This window comes from Musca autumnalis, unplaced genomic scaffold (genome assembly GCF_047663935.1).
Source record: "Musca autumnalis isolate F117 unplaced genomic scaffold, ASM4766393v1 scaffold_2, whole genome shotgun sequence".
Lineage (NCBI taxonomy): Eukaryota > Metazoa > Arthropoda > Insecta > Diptera > Muscidae > Musca > Musca autumnalis.
In genome coordinates, this window is record NW_027411755.1 from 208,890,585 (window position 1) to 208,906,445 (window position 15,861).

The window sequence follows — 15,861 nt, forward strand, 5'->3', positions numbered from 1 at the left end:
CGATTTTTTTCACACTCCCGCTTTTCCATCTCTCTCTTTTTCCTGCGGAAAAGACGTTTCTCCTCTCTCCTTTTCTCCCGATATCTCTCTCGTGCGCTACGCGTTGCCACGGATTGTAAAGTAGGCCTATATGCCGCATTTTCTCATCGGTAGCAGCACGACACTCCCGATCATACCATGGATTCCTTGGTGGAGGTCTCTGGTATCCAAGTATGGATTTTGCGGCTGTTTGCATGGAGTGGGCAATACTTTGCCATTGCCCTGATATGTTGTCGGGATGATGAGTGCTTTGATTAAGCAATTGGGCTAGTTGAGTGGAATATGCTGTGGCTATCTGTTGTGATTGCAGCTTACCGATGTCTAACTTTCGTGTTGTGTTTGTTCGTACTTTGTTTGCTACGTTTAACCGGGTGCGTACCTTTACTGCAACTGTGTTTGTATTCTTTTCAGCATGGGAGCGGCAATATATCCCGGAATGCCTGCTCCAACTTGTCGTCAGAATACGAGACAGCCTCGCAGTCTCCCCAATAACAACAAACGCGGGATCTAACATCACATGTAGTTTTTCAGCGCCCCGAAAAATTAATTGTTCCTGTAATTAAATTGCAACGGTCACCGCAACAAAGTCAGGGAAACCGTAAACATCATGAGTCGGAGGAACATCATTGTTGCCGTAATCCAGGAAACAAAGCTTACCGATGTTTACAACGTTTTGCGAAAGGATCGTACAAGAAGCAGAGGTGAAGGACTTGTGCCCTCTTATAAACCAGTCTGTCCAGTGCAGACCTATCTCGCTTGAGCTTGTCTCTAGGTATCCACAGAATGTATGGGAATAACAGTAAAATGTTGGCCTGCCGCGGGGTTGAGTTGCTGAATGTGTATATACCGCCAATGAATAACTGTGAGTTGCGTTATACCGTCTGGTGCTAGGGGACTTCAATGCTTATCATGAGCCATGACAGCGCTGGCCGAGCAAATTTATTGCTCCACATTTTGCGCGGTGAATAAAGACGCTCCTACGAGGATAAGAGGACACAGTTCGCCAGATATCACAATTGTGGCACCAGGTCTGAAAAATGACGTACCCTGAGAACCTTACCTCGACTCAGACCACCTTCCTATCATAATCAGCGTAAATAGACCTCCCGACTTCATAACCTCTGACCGCTGTACTTTTATGAACCATGGAAAAACTGATTGACATGGTTCCAATACCGCTACTAAAGCCAGTTAGTGATGCCAACAAGTGCAGGCCGATCTCCTTCACGCACTGTTCACCACCTGGATATCTGAAATGAGACTCCCTTGGAGATATTGCTCAATAGTGTCCCGATTCCAGCCACTAACTGCCCCCAAAATATTGGAAGTAACGTTCGTTCGCATGTTTAAGTCGTCCGCGCAAGCCACAGATATTTGCTATAAGATCAGAAAACAAAACAATTCACAAGGTTCTCAAGTCGCTGGCCGGCAGCACTTAGGGTGGTGACAAAGAAACCTTGTTAACATCTTATCAAGCAATAGGCCGGTCTGTGGTAAGCAATGCGGCGTCAGTGTGGTATGCAAATGTTAGTGGACCAAATGACACCAGTGGACCATCTTCATCAAGTGACCAAGGTTTTTCGGTGCATTAATACAACAGGATGTTGTCGATACAGTACCCATTTAGGTTGGCTCTCTAGGTAACACCTTAGCAAGTACTGCAACGAGAGCATGCAATTGTGTGTAGATGGTCCACAGAAGACATGACAAGGTAACCTGTTGCAGTTCTCAGGGCGGACATCTGACAAGTTTGAATATTTTCCCAACACGTTGCACTTATATTCGCGGACCACACTGGTGCCGCATAGCTTAGCACAAACCGACGACCCATCGCGTTATATGTACTCAACAAGTTTTCTTTATCTGCACCCCAAGTGTTGCCGGCTAAAGATTTGAGGACCTTGTTCCTACATCTCACTTGTCGCAAAGTGCTGTGTTATCCGCGGTCTTTTCTATGAGCGACTAAAGCGAAATCGGTTTGTACGATTCACCTTTGCTAGCATCCTTGCCTTGGCTGCAGTTGTGGGACCTCCCTGCCCATTTTCCAGACTTCGGGAACGATGTGGATGTTTAGCGACAGGTCCAGCTGTTTGAGCATTACCATGGGGATACCATCAGGCCCAACGTTTTGGATGATTTAGCGTTCCTGCTGGAATTCGCAACATCTTCCATTATAAATTCTGGTGGTACCTCCTCGGTAAGAAAAGATCTAATCCGACATAGTACACTTCTCTTCGCCCTGTCACTCAGGGGTGCTCGCCAAAATGTCGATTAAAATAACTTGCGCAACTTTTCGGATCAGTCTGCGTTACGTCGCCAAACGTGACTGAGGTCTTATCTCCCTTTTTTGCAGGGTTCGAGAGTGACTTAACTGTTGACCGCAATTCACTTATTACGGCTCCAATGTTGCAACTCTTCAGATAATTTAGCCACTAGTTCCGATTATGTCTACCGACCAACCTATTAACTTTTGGTGTCAGCTTCCTGACTCTGGGTTCACTGGGGTTGGCTCGACGAAGCTCATTACGCTCATTTGCCGGTCCCATCTTCTTTGATGGGAAATTTTGTCCGATTTGGGGTATTCGACCAGCCGCTATATGTCCATTCTGCTATAGAAACACCCTTTGTTTCAGGAAGGGTCTGTAGAAGTACGCTATGTTTCAGGAAGGGTCTATAGAAGCACGCTTTGTTTCAGGAAGGGTCTATAGAAGCACCATTTGTTTAAGGAAGGGTCTATAGAAGCACCCTTTGTTTCAGGAAGGGTCTATAGAAGCACCCTTTCTTTCAGGAAGGATCTATAGAAGCACCATTTGTTTAAGGAAGGGTCTATAGAAGCACCCTTTTTTTCAGGAAGGGTCTATAGAAGCACCCTTTGTTTAAGGAAGGGTCTATAGAAGCACCCTTTTTTCAGGAAGGGTCTATAGAAGCACCCTTTGTTTCAGGAAGGGTCTATAGAAGCAACCTTTGTTTCAGGAAGGGTCTATAGAATCACCTTTTGTTTCAGGAAGGGTCTATTGAAGCACCCTTCGTTTCAGGAAGGGTCTATAGAAGCACCCTTTGTTTCAGCAAGGGTCCATAGAAACACCCTTTGTTTCAGGAAGGGTCTATAGAAGCACCCTTTGTTTCAGGAAGGGTCTATAGAAGCACCCTTTGTTTCAGGAAGGGTATATAGAATCACCGTTGTCTCAGCAAGGATCCATAGAAACACCCTTTCTTTCAGCAAGGGTCTATAGGGGTACCCTTTGTTTCAGCAAGGGTCTATATAACTCACTAACGGATCTGCCGATTCGGTCCAAAATTTGGCTTTCGTAATCGGTCCACTCCTTCAGGTACCTCCCCCAAATTGTTCGTACGTTAACTCTTGAAGGGAGTGGCCGATTTGGTCCATACGTCACACATCTAAATATATCTACCAGATATAGATCAGGTTTAAATATGGACTATATTTGTCCACTCCCTTCGGTACCTCCCACACAAAATTTCGGAGAAGTTCACTTTAAGACCTGCTCTCGAATCACTTTAATTTTTGTTGCTGCAACTTGTATTCATTCGCTGCCTAAATTACGATGGTAAAAGTTTTTTTCAGGAGCAAGTCCATACTTCTTGAGAAAACATCCCGAAAGTTGTAAAAAAAACCCCTATGGACCATATGTAGTGGCTGGAGAGCTCGAACCGAATACTGCGTTCGTCCACACTTTGGATATCGTAATATTTCTTCGAATATTAGATGAAATTCGAAGGTGGTGCTTATAGGTCCACTCCTTCCGGCACCTCCACCACAAAAGTTCGAAAATATTCGCTAAAATGGTACGCGCGATTTCTCATAGACGTAGCAACCGATTTGGTCCAAACTTTGGATCTTTAAAAATTGTCGAAACTTAATTTATGTTCAAATTTGGGCCCTATCTGTCCAATCCTTGTGGTGCCACCCACACAAATGTTTAACATTTTTGTGCGGTTAAGGGTCTGTTCGAGGATCCTTTGAAAATTTTTACCGAAGGTTTTCCTATTGGCCCTGTTTACAGCGATATTATATTTTTCGTAGGCTAGTGTGATAAAAAAGCCCTATCTATCGATATCCCCGCAAATTTTTAAGCTTTAATCCTATCCATACTTTTGTCGGTTCATACGCCCAAAATTTTGAAAACCCCCCTAAATCCATAATTTGTTTTTTTGGGAAAAAATCCACACAGGCTGAGGGTATATCTCTGTCGGCAAAGCCGACTGATACTTTTTTACTTGTCAAAATGGACTTTAAGGTGGATTAAAGACTTTTTCCTCCGGACATAGGGTGTCCAAAAAACCCGGGTTTTCCAATCAAAACGGTTTTCGGTTAACCGAAATTTTCAATTGTTTCTAAACACGGCTTTCGGTTTTCAAAAAATTTCAAAACCGGTTAACCGGTTTAAATCGGGTTTGTAAAATAGGTACAAAATTGCTCATAATTGATAAATATTTGATTAAAAATGTGCAGAAAGGGATAAATTAAGTAAAACGACTTCGTTTCTATATAATTATCTCAGAATAATAGAGTTGGACAATCTCGTTCAATTGAACGAAACTTTTACCATCGTAATTGAGGCAGCGGATGTGTAAAGTACGGACCAATTCGGCCACTCCCTTCAATAGTTCCCGTACGAACAATTTTTCCGAACATTTTTGAACTTTTGTGGGGGAGGTACCTGCAGGAGTGGACCAATATGGCTTATCTTCGAACTTAAACTATGTTTGGACAAAATATTACTAAGGCCAAATGTTGGACCGAATCGGCATATCCGTTCTAGAGTTATCTTGCGCTCCAACCACCTCACGCGGTGTCACAGGGTTTTTTTTGCATTTTTCATGCTATTTTCTCAGGAAGTATGGACTTGCCCCTAATGAAACTTGTACCGTCGTATGGGGACAGTGAATACAAGTTTCTAAAACAAAAATCAAAGCGATTCGATAGATGGCCCTAAACTGAACTTTTCGGAAATTTTGTGTGGGAGGCACCCGAAGGAGTGGACCGCTTGAGTCCATATTGAAACTTTATCTAAGTCTGGTACACATTTCAGGATGTGCAAAATATGGACCAAATCGGTTACTCCCTTCAAGAGTTATCGTGCGCATAAATTTTCCGAACATTTTCGAACTTTTGTGTGGGAGGTACCGGAAGGAGTGGACCGATATAGCCCATCTTCGAACTTAAACTAAGTTTGGGCAAAATATTACGTAAGCCAAAATTTGAACCGGATCGGTTCATCCGTTCGAGAGTTATCGTGCGCTCCAGCCAGCCAGACGGACGGACATGGCTAAATCGACTCCAAATTGTCTGAAACACATTTCGTCCAAACCTATTTGGGGTCTAAACCATTATTTTGATGAGGCACATTTTACCCATATGAAAGTGTATATACCCTCGTTAGCATAAATGCTGAGGGTATAATTATGTATATCCATTACCAAAATGGACTTTAAGGTGGATTAAAGACTTTCTCCTACAGACATTCCTATGGCATTTCTTTAAAATTGTTAGTTGTTTTAAGTACCCGGCCTTCGGCCGCGAAGAAAAGTACTCTCCATAAGTTTTAAAACGATACCCATAATACTCAAGTAAGAATAGTAAAATGTCAAGACCCATATCTCGGGAAGTATGGACTTCCCCGGAAAAGCTATATATCATTGTGTTGAGGGTCTAAAGGACTACCTATAGTAAATATTAAATTCCGATCCGAGAGGTACCCATAAACAATGTAATGATGTTAAAGTCTCCAAAATATCAAGACCCCCATGTCTCGGGAAGTATGGACTCTCACCAAGAAAGCTATATATCGCTGTGATTAGTGTCCCAAAGGCTTCTTATGATATAAAGGTCAACCCAATCTGATAGGTGCCCCTAAACAAGACTATGTTTGTCATAACCACGTTTCACTGTAAATACAAAACAAAGAAGCTTAACTTTTACATAATTCTCGTTTTTTTCTTAAACTATCCCTCCCTAAATTGCACTTTTTTTTCACTATATGTGGATATGGATGGAACTTTTTTTACATTGCCACTCTAGTCGTACTGCCTGCCTACAAGAAATCCCTTGACAAAATCCATCATCCACTCTTTCAATGCACCACACCAAACCACCCATTTCACCACCAGTGTACGTACTTTTTATTATGTTTAGATTTTGTGTACGTACGTACTACGGACGGTACCATAAGCTCGCGGTAACAGTATTTTTTTCTGATTTGACGTAAGTAACATTGTGTACTGAGTGCTAACAGGTTCACAGAATTTCTAGAGCGTTGATTTTACATTAAGTACTCTGAGTATTTTGTTTTTTGTTCTTTAATTACGCTTCAATTGCAGTGGTATTTCAATTTGTTGTGTGTATTGTTGCTGTCGTTGCTGCTGTAGCAATTGTTGTTGTGTGCGGCGGTTTGTTTGTTTTTGTTAGTACCTCCCCTTTCAGACAGTGTATTTTATACAAACGTTCATACAAACACACATACCACAGATTTGTTGCTCCAAGCTTTCCCCAATTGTAGCTCTTCCCATCTCCCCTCTTCCACAACACTCGTTCACATCGCTCATTTACTTGTTATGCATTCCTTGTATGAACACAGTTAACGTTGACGGTGTCCGTCGTCATTGTTGCCTGTCTGTTGCCGTTCGGCCGTTCGGTTCGCTCGTTCATTTGTTGTATTCTTGTTGGATATTTATTTCTAGCTGGATTTTTTTAACCATTCTCCACCTCCTAATTTGTTGTACGTACTTTTTTTGTTAAAGGTCGTTGTTCGGTACAGAGCAGCGTACATTCACCTCAATTATTTTGTGTTTATTTTTGATTGCTGTTCATGAAGGTAGGTAGGTAGGTTTTTGTTTTTGTATTTTTGGATACCAGTTTGCAATGCCATTGCGTGAGTATTTGTATTTTATGGAGAGTGATTGAGAGGAATATCCATTTGTGGGTCTCTGTGTATTACTGCATCGTTGCAATTTTAGTAATGCAACGACCTTGCACAAGATTGGTTATGACCACATTTGGAGGAGCTGTTGGCTGGCTTATTGTAGTATATTGAAATTTAAGGATAAATGGAGACCAACCAATTGGATTTTTAAGGATGTTCCATTCTAGATATCCGGCCTAGAAAACGTGGATTTTTAAACAATATTTTTTGCATCGAAATTCAGCCTAGAAAACGTGGATTTTTAAACAATATTTTTTGCATCGAAATTCAGCCTAGAAAACGTGGATTTTTAAACGAATATTTTTGAGAGACATTTAGGCAAGAAAACGTGGATTTTTAAACGAAAATTTTTTAGAGACATTTTGCCAAGAAAACGTGGATTTTTAACCCTACGATCCATAACCACCTGAACAAACGAGAGTCCATAACCAGGGTACCCGGGTACCCAAGTGAAGTTTTTTCGTTTATATTCAAATAAAATAATATTTATATGCACAAATTATTAAAAACTCTTAGTTTTTACATCTTAACTGTACAAATAACTGTACAATGTTCAAAAAAGAAAGGTATAAAAAGAATACATTTCAATGATTTCGTCAGTATAAGTTGAACAGTGAACAGTGAAAAATGAACCGCGGAGTAGAATATTTAACAGAAAGACAATATATGCTTTTGAGTGAAGAAGCCAGAAGCAGATATATTGAGTCTATACTTGATAATATGATTGGGGATAGCGATGATGACGAAACTTTAGAGCCAACTGAAGAAGAAGGAGATGTATTTACGCGAGAAGTGCAAGATTCAGAAAGTGAAGACAATGACAACGAAATTCCAGCCGCTATTGACACGCCAATGCAAATTGAGCAAGATGAATTTGAAGATGATAGTGACAGCGAAACTGATATGGTTGAAGAAAATGCACCAACATCAAGCACAACAGAAAGTACGATTGCACGTGATGGTACTCAATGGCAACAAGCTATGATTGCACGTGATGGTACTCAATGGCAACAATCACCACCCGTTTGTCATCAAATAAGGAGTCACAACATCGTAAGAACTCGCAGTGGTTCATTACGAATGACGGAAAGTATGACTGGTATGCAATGCTTCAAGAGTTATTTTACAATAGAAATGGTCGATATAATCGTGCCAAAGCCAATTCAACTTTTGATGCCTACAGTGCAGCAAACCCAACAAAGCGTCAATTGAAGTGGAAGGATACGACAGTGGAAGAAATATACGCATTCATTGGAATGATGATAATGGCAGGCGCAAATCATTCGAATGATGAAAATACAAGGGATTTATGGACGCAATTGTCTCATCCTCTATTCCGTGCAACAATGGGATTAAACCGTTTCTGGGATCTTATTCGTTGTATACGTTTTGATGACGCGAGAACAAGAAACGAGAGACAGCGCACAGACAAAGCTGCTCCAATACAAGATATTTGGGTAATGTTGAACGCCAATCTCGCAAAATATTATGTGCCTACAGAAAATTTAACAATCGACGAACAATTGTTTGCGTACCGCGGCAGAACAAAATTTACCCAGTATATTCCATCGAAGCCTGCGAAATACGGGATCAAGGTATGGTGGATATGCGATGCTAAAAATTCATATCCTCTTCAAGGCCAAATATATACAGGCAAACAAGAGAGTGGTCGCGAAATCGGTGTAGGCGAAAGAGTAGTCAGAGATTTGGTTGGGCCGTACCACAATAGCGGACGCAATATCACCATGGATAATTTTTTTACGACGCTGCCACTAGCAAAGCAGCTGATATCCGTCAATCTCAGCATTGTTGGAACACTGCGGCGAAACAAAGCCTATATACCAACAGAAATGAGAACCGATAAAAAATGGACTGTTGGGATGAGCAAATTTTGTTTCCACGAGAAGGTGACTATGGTTTCATATAAACAGAGGAAAACAAATTCCGTAATATTGTTGTCGACTCTGCATGATGATGCAACTGTAGACAAAAACGGCAAACCAGAAATCATAAATTTTTACAACAAAATGAAAGGTGGCGTGGATGTTATGGACCAGACGCTTCGTGAGTATACCACACAGAGACACACAAAAAGGTGGCCTTTGTCGTTTTTTACAATATGCTCGATGTTAGTGCTTTCTCGGCATACATTATATTTTATGAGAACAACAGAACTGTTCCATATCAAACAACACGGAGAAAGCACCTTTTGCGTAAACTTGCTGGAGAATTGTGTGCGCCAATAATAGAAGAAATAGCAGCCAAGCGCCAAGTAACGCGCCATTTTTCCAACAAAACAGCAATTGAGAGCGTTTTGGGAAGACCAGTGGAGACGGTACAATATACTGAGCAACCTTCTGCGGCTGCTTCTACTGAGGGCAGGAAGCCTATAACGGGATGCTGCTATTTGTGCGCTTCTTTGCCAGGCAACAGGAGAAGAAAGACGAGAGAAGTCTGCAACGTTTGCAAGAAACCAGTTTGCGATCAACATACTAAAACAATATCAAAATGTTTTCCATGTTTCAACAATGACTCAACATAAGACATCAAATATTAGAAATAGGTTAATATGAATAAAATATAAATAATTTAACTAAAAAACAATTACAGTTAATTTTTTACACATGAATAAACATTTTGAAACAAAATAAAAATAAAACAAAAGCTTTTTCTTTGAAATATAAGGTAATTTACACTAAGGTACCCGGGTACCCTGGTCATGGACTCCCGTATACAAAAACTTTAAACTCATTTTTTAGTTAATATATTTAACCAAATTTGATAAAGTTTTTTCCAGTCTCTAAGTTTAGCCGAAATCTCTGATGATCTGGAGTTTCATATTGACATCTTCAATAATAAAGGAACAGCAGCACTTTAAAGTTCAAAAAGGTACCCGGGTACCTGGTTATGGATCGTAGGGTTAAACGAATATTTTTTGAGAGTCTTTTAGCCTAGAAAACGTGGATTTTAAAAAGAATATTTTTTGAGAGACATTTAGCCTAGAAAACGTGGATTTTTAAACAAATATTTTTTGAGAGACATTTAGCCTAGAAAGCGTGGATTTTTAAACAAATATTTTTTGAGAGACATTTAGCCTAGAAAACGTGGATTTTTAAACAAATATTTTTTGAGAGACATTTAGCCTAGAAAACGTGGATTTTTAAAAGAATATTTTTTGAGAGACATTTAGCCTAGAAAACGTGGATTTTTAAACAAATATTTGTTGAGAGACATTTAGCCTAGAAAACGTGGATTTTTAAACAAATATTTTTTGAGAGACATTTAGCCTAGAAAACGTGGATTTTTAAACAAATATTTTTTGAGAGACATTTAGCCTAGAAAACGTGGATTTTTAAACAATATTTTTTGCATCGAAATTCAGCCTAGAAAACGTGGATTTTTAAACGAATATTTTTGAGAGACATTTAGGCAAGAAAACGTGGATTTTTAAACGAAAATTTTTTAGAGACATTTTGCCAAGAAAACGTGGATTTTTAAACGAATATTTTTTGAGAGTCTTTTAGCCTAGAAAACGTGGATTTTAAAAAGAATATTTTTTGAGAGACATTTAGCCTAGAAAACGTGGATTTTTAAACAAATATTTTTTGAGAGACATTTAGCCTAGAAAGCGTGGATTTTTAAACAAATATTTTTTGAGAGACATTTAGCCTAGAAAACGTGGATTTTTAAACAAATATTTTTTGAGAGACATTTAGCCTAGAAAACGTGGATTTTTAAACAAATATTTTTTGAGAGACATTTAGCCTAGAAAACGTGGATTTTTAAACAAATATTTTTTGAGAGACATTTAGCCTAGAAAACGTGGATTTTTAAAGAAGATTTTTTGAATCGAAATTCAGCCTAGAAAACGTGGATTTTTAAACGAATATTTTTGCATCGAAATTCAGCCTAGAAAACGTGGATTTTTAAAAGAATATTTTTTGAGAGACATTTAGCCTAGAAAACGTGGATTTTTAAAAGAATATTTTTTAAGAGACATTTAGCCTAGAAAACGTGGATTTTTAAAAGAATATTTTTTAAGAGACATTTAGCCTAGAAAACGTGGATTTTTAAAAGAATATTTTTTGAGAGACATTTAGCCTAGAAAACGTGGATTTTTAAAAGAATATTTTTTGAGAGACATTTAGCCTAGAACACGTGGATTTTTAAAAGAATATTTTTTGAGAGACATTTAGCCTAGAAAACGTGGATTTTTAAAAGAATATTTTTTAAGAGACTTTTAGCCCAGAAAACGTGGATTTTTAAAGAAGATTTTTTGAGAGACTTTTAGCCCAAAAAACGTGGATTTTTAAAGAAGATTTTTTGAGAGACTTTTGGCCCAGAAAACGTGGATTTTTAAAGAAGATTTTTGAGAGACTTTTAGCCCAGAAAACGTGGATTTTTAAAGAAGATTTTTTGAGAGACTTTTAGCCCAAAAAACGTGGATTTTTAAAGACGATTTTTTGAGAGACTTTTAGCCCAAAAAACGTGGATTTTTAAAGAAGATTTTTTGAGAGACTTTTAGCCCAAAAAACGTGGATTTTTAAAGAAGATTTTTTGAGAGACTTTTAGCCCAAAAAACGTGGATTTTTAAAGAAGATTTTTTGCATCGAAATTCAGCCTAGAAAACGTGGATTTTTAAAAGAATATTTTTTGAGAGACATTTAGCCTAGAAAACGTGGATTTTTAAAAGAATATTTTTTGAGAGACATTTAGCCTAGAAAACGTGGATTTTAAAAGAATATTTTTTGAGAGACATTTAGCCTAGAAAACGTGGATTTTTAAAAGAATATTTTTTGAGAGACATTTAGCCTAGAAAACGTGGATTTTTAAAGAAGAATTTTTGCATCGAAATTCAGCCTAGAAAAAGTGGATTTTTAAAGAAGAATTTTTGCATCGAAATTCAGCCTAGAAAACGTGGATTTTTAAACGAATATTTTTTGAGAGACATTTAGCCTAAAAAACGTGGATTTTTAAAGAATATTTTTTGAGAGACATTTAGCCTAGAAAACGTGGATTTTTAAAGAATATTTTTTGAGAGACATTTAGCCTAGAAAACGTGGATTTTTAAAGAATATTTTTTGAGAGACATTTAGCCTAGAAAACGTGGATTTTTAAAGAATATTTTTTGAGAGACATTTAGCCTAGAAAACGTGGATTTTTAAAGAATATTTTTTGAGAGACATTTAGCCTAGAAAACGTGGATTTTTAAAGAATATTTTTTGAGAGACATTTAGCCTAGAAAACGTGGATTTTTAAAGAATATTTTTTGAGAGACATTTAGCCTAGAAAACGTGGATTTTTAAAGAATATTTTTTGAGAGACATTTAGCCTAGAAAACGTGGATTTTTAAAGAATATTTTTTGAGAGACATTTAGCCTAGAAAACGTGGATTTTTAAAGAATATTTTTTGAGAGACATTTAGCCTAGAAAACGTGGATTTTTAAAGAATATTTTTTGAGAGACATTTAGCCTAGAAAACGTGGATTTTTAAAGAATATTTTTTGAGAGACATTTAGCCTAGAAAACGTGGATTTTTAACGAATATTTTTTGAGAGACATTTAGCCTAGAAAACGTGGATTTTTAAAGAATATTTTTTGAGAGACATTTAGCCTAGAAAACGTGGATTTTTAAAGAAGAATTTTTGCATCGAAATTCAGCCTAGAAAACGTGGATTTTTAAAAGAATATTTTTTGAGAGACATTTAGCCTAGAAAACGTGGATTTTTAAAATAATATTTTTTGAGAGACATTTAGCCTAGAAAACGTGGATTTTTAAAGAATATTTTTTGAGAGACATTTAGCCTAGAAAACGTGGATTTTTAAAAGAATATTTTTTGAGAGACATTTAGCCTAGAAAACGTGGATTTTTAAAGAATATTTTTTGAGAGACATTTAGCCTAGAAAACGTGGATTTTTAAAGAAGAATTTTTGCATCGAAATTCAGCCTAGAAAACGTGGATTTTTAAAAGAATATTTTTTGAGAGACAGTTAGCCTAGAAAACGTGGATTTTTAAAATAATATTTTTTGAGAGACATTTAGCCTAGAAAACGTGGATTTTTAAAGAATATTTTTTGAGAGACATTTAGCCTAGAAAACGTGGATTTTTAAAGAATATTTTTTGAGAGACATTTAGCCTAGAAAACGTGGATTTTTAAAGAAGAATTTTTGCATCGAAATTCAGCCTAGAAAACGTGGATTTTTAAAAGAATATTTTTTGAGAGACATTTAGCCTAGAAAACGTGGATTTTTAAAATAATATTTTTTGAGAGACATTTAGCCTAGAAAACGTGGATTTTTAAAGAATATTTTTTGAGAGACATTTAGCCTAGAAAACGTGGATTTTTAAAGAAGAATTTTTGCATCGAAATTCAGCCTAGAAAACGTGGATTTTTAAAAGAATATTTTTTGAGAGACATTTAGCCTAGAAAACGTGGATTTTAAAATAATATTTTTTGAGAGACATTTAGCCTAGAAAACGTGGATTTTTAAAGAATATTTTTTGAGAGACATTTAGCCTAGAAAACGTGGATTTTTAAAATAATATTTTTTGAGAGACATTTAGCCTAGAAAACGTGGATTTTTAAAGAATATTTTTTGAGAGACATTTAGCCTAGAAAACGTGGATTTTTAAAGAATATTTTTTGAGAGACATTTAGCCTAGAAAACGTGGATTTTTAAAGAATATTTTTTGAGAGACATTTAGCCTAGAAAACGTGGATTTTTAAAATAATATTTTTTGAGAGACATTTAGCCTAGAAAACGTGGATTTTTAAAGAATATTTTTTGGGAGACTTTTAGCCTAGAAAACGTGGATTTTTAAAGAATATTTTTTGAGAGACATTTAGCCTAGAAAACGTGGATTTTTAAAGAATATTTATTGAGAGACATTTAGCCTAGAAAACGTGGATTTTTAAAGAATATTTTTGGAGAGACATTTAGCCTAGAAAACGTGGATTTTTAAAGAATATTTTTTGAGAGACATTTAGCCTAGAAAACGTGGATTTTTAAAGAATATTTTTTGAGAGACATTTAGCCTAGAAAACGTGGATTTTTAAAGAATATTTTTTGAGAGACATTTAGCCTAGAAAACGTGGATTTTTAAAGAATATTTTTTGAGAGACATTTAGCCTAGAAAACGTGGATTTTTAAAGAATATTTTTTGAGAGACATTTAGCCTAGAAAACGTGGATTTTTAAAGAATATTTTTTGAGAGACATTTAGCCTAGAAAACGTGGATTTTTAAAGAATATTTTTTGAGAGACATTTAGCCTAGAAAACGTGGATTTTTAAAGAATATTTTTTGAGAGACATTGAGAGACATTTAGCCTAGAAAACGTGGATTTTTAAAGAATATTTTTGGAGAGACATTTAGCCTAGAAAACGTGGATTTTTAAAGATATTTTTTGAGAGACATTTAGCTAGAAAACGTGGATTTTTAAAGAATATTTTTTGAGAGACATTTAGCCTAGAAAACGTGGATTTTTAAAGAATATTTTTTGAGAGACATTTAGCCTAGAAAACGTGGATTTTTAAAGAATATTTTTTGAGAGACATTTAGCCTAGAAACGTGGATTTTTAAAGAATATTTTTGAGAGACATTTAGCCTAGAAAACGTGGATTTTTAAAGAATATTTTTTGAGAGACATTTAGCCTAGAAAACGTGGATTTTTAAAGAATATTTTTTGAGAGACATTTAGCCTAGAAAACGTGGATTTTTAAAGAATATTTTTTGAGAGACATTTAGCCTAGAAAACGTGGATTTTAAAGAATATTTTTTGAGAGACATTTAGCCTAGAAAACGTGGATTTTTAAAGAATATTTTTTGAGAGACATTTAGCCTAGAAAACGTGATTTTTTAAAGAATATTTTTTGAGAGACATTTAGCCTAGAAAACGTGGATTTTTAAAGAATATTTTTGAGAGACATTTAGCCTAGAAAACGTGGATTTTAAAGAATATTTTTTGAGAGACATTTAGCCTAGAAAACGTGGATTTTTAAAGAATATTTTTTGAGAGACATTTAGCCTAGAAAACGTGGATTTTTAAAGAATATTTTTTGAGAGACATTTAGCCTAGAAAACGTGGATTTTAAAGAATATTTTTTGAGAGACATTTAACCTAGAAAACGTGGATTTTTAAAGAATATTTTTTGAGAGACATATAGCCTAGAAAACGTGGATTTTTAAAGAATATTTTTTGAGAGACATTTAGCCTAGAAAACGTGGATTTTTAAAGAAATATTTTTTGAGAGACATTTAGCCTAGAAAACGTGGATTTTTAAAGAATATTTTTTGAGAGACATTTAGCCTAGAAACGTGGATTTTTAAAGAATATTTTTTGAGAGACATTTAGCCTAGAAAACGTGGATTTTTAAAGAATATTTTTTGAGAGACATTTAGCCTAGAAAACGTGGATTTTTAAAGAATATTTTTTGAGAGACATTTAGCCTAGAAAACGTGGATTTTTAAAGAATATTTTTTGAGAGACATTTAGCCTAGAAAACGTGGATTTTTAAAGAATATTTTTTGAGAGACATTTAGCCTAGAAAACGTGGATTTTTAAAGAAGAATTTTTTGCATCGAAATTCAGCCTAGAAAACGTGGATTTTTAAAGAATATTTTTTGAGAGACATTTAGCCTAGAAAACGTGGATTTTTAAAATAATATTTTTGAGAGACATTTAGCCTAGAAAACGTGGATTTTTAAAGAATATTTTTTGAGAGACATTTAGCCTAGAAAACGTGGATTTTTAAAGAATATTTTTTGAGAGACATTTAGCCTAGAAAACGTGGATTTTAAAGAATATTTTTTGAGAGACATTTAGCCTAGAAAACGTGGATTTTTAAAGAATATTTTTTGAGAGACATTTAGCCTAG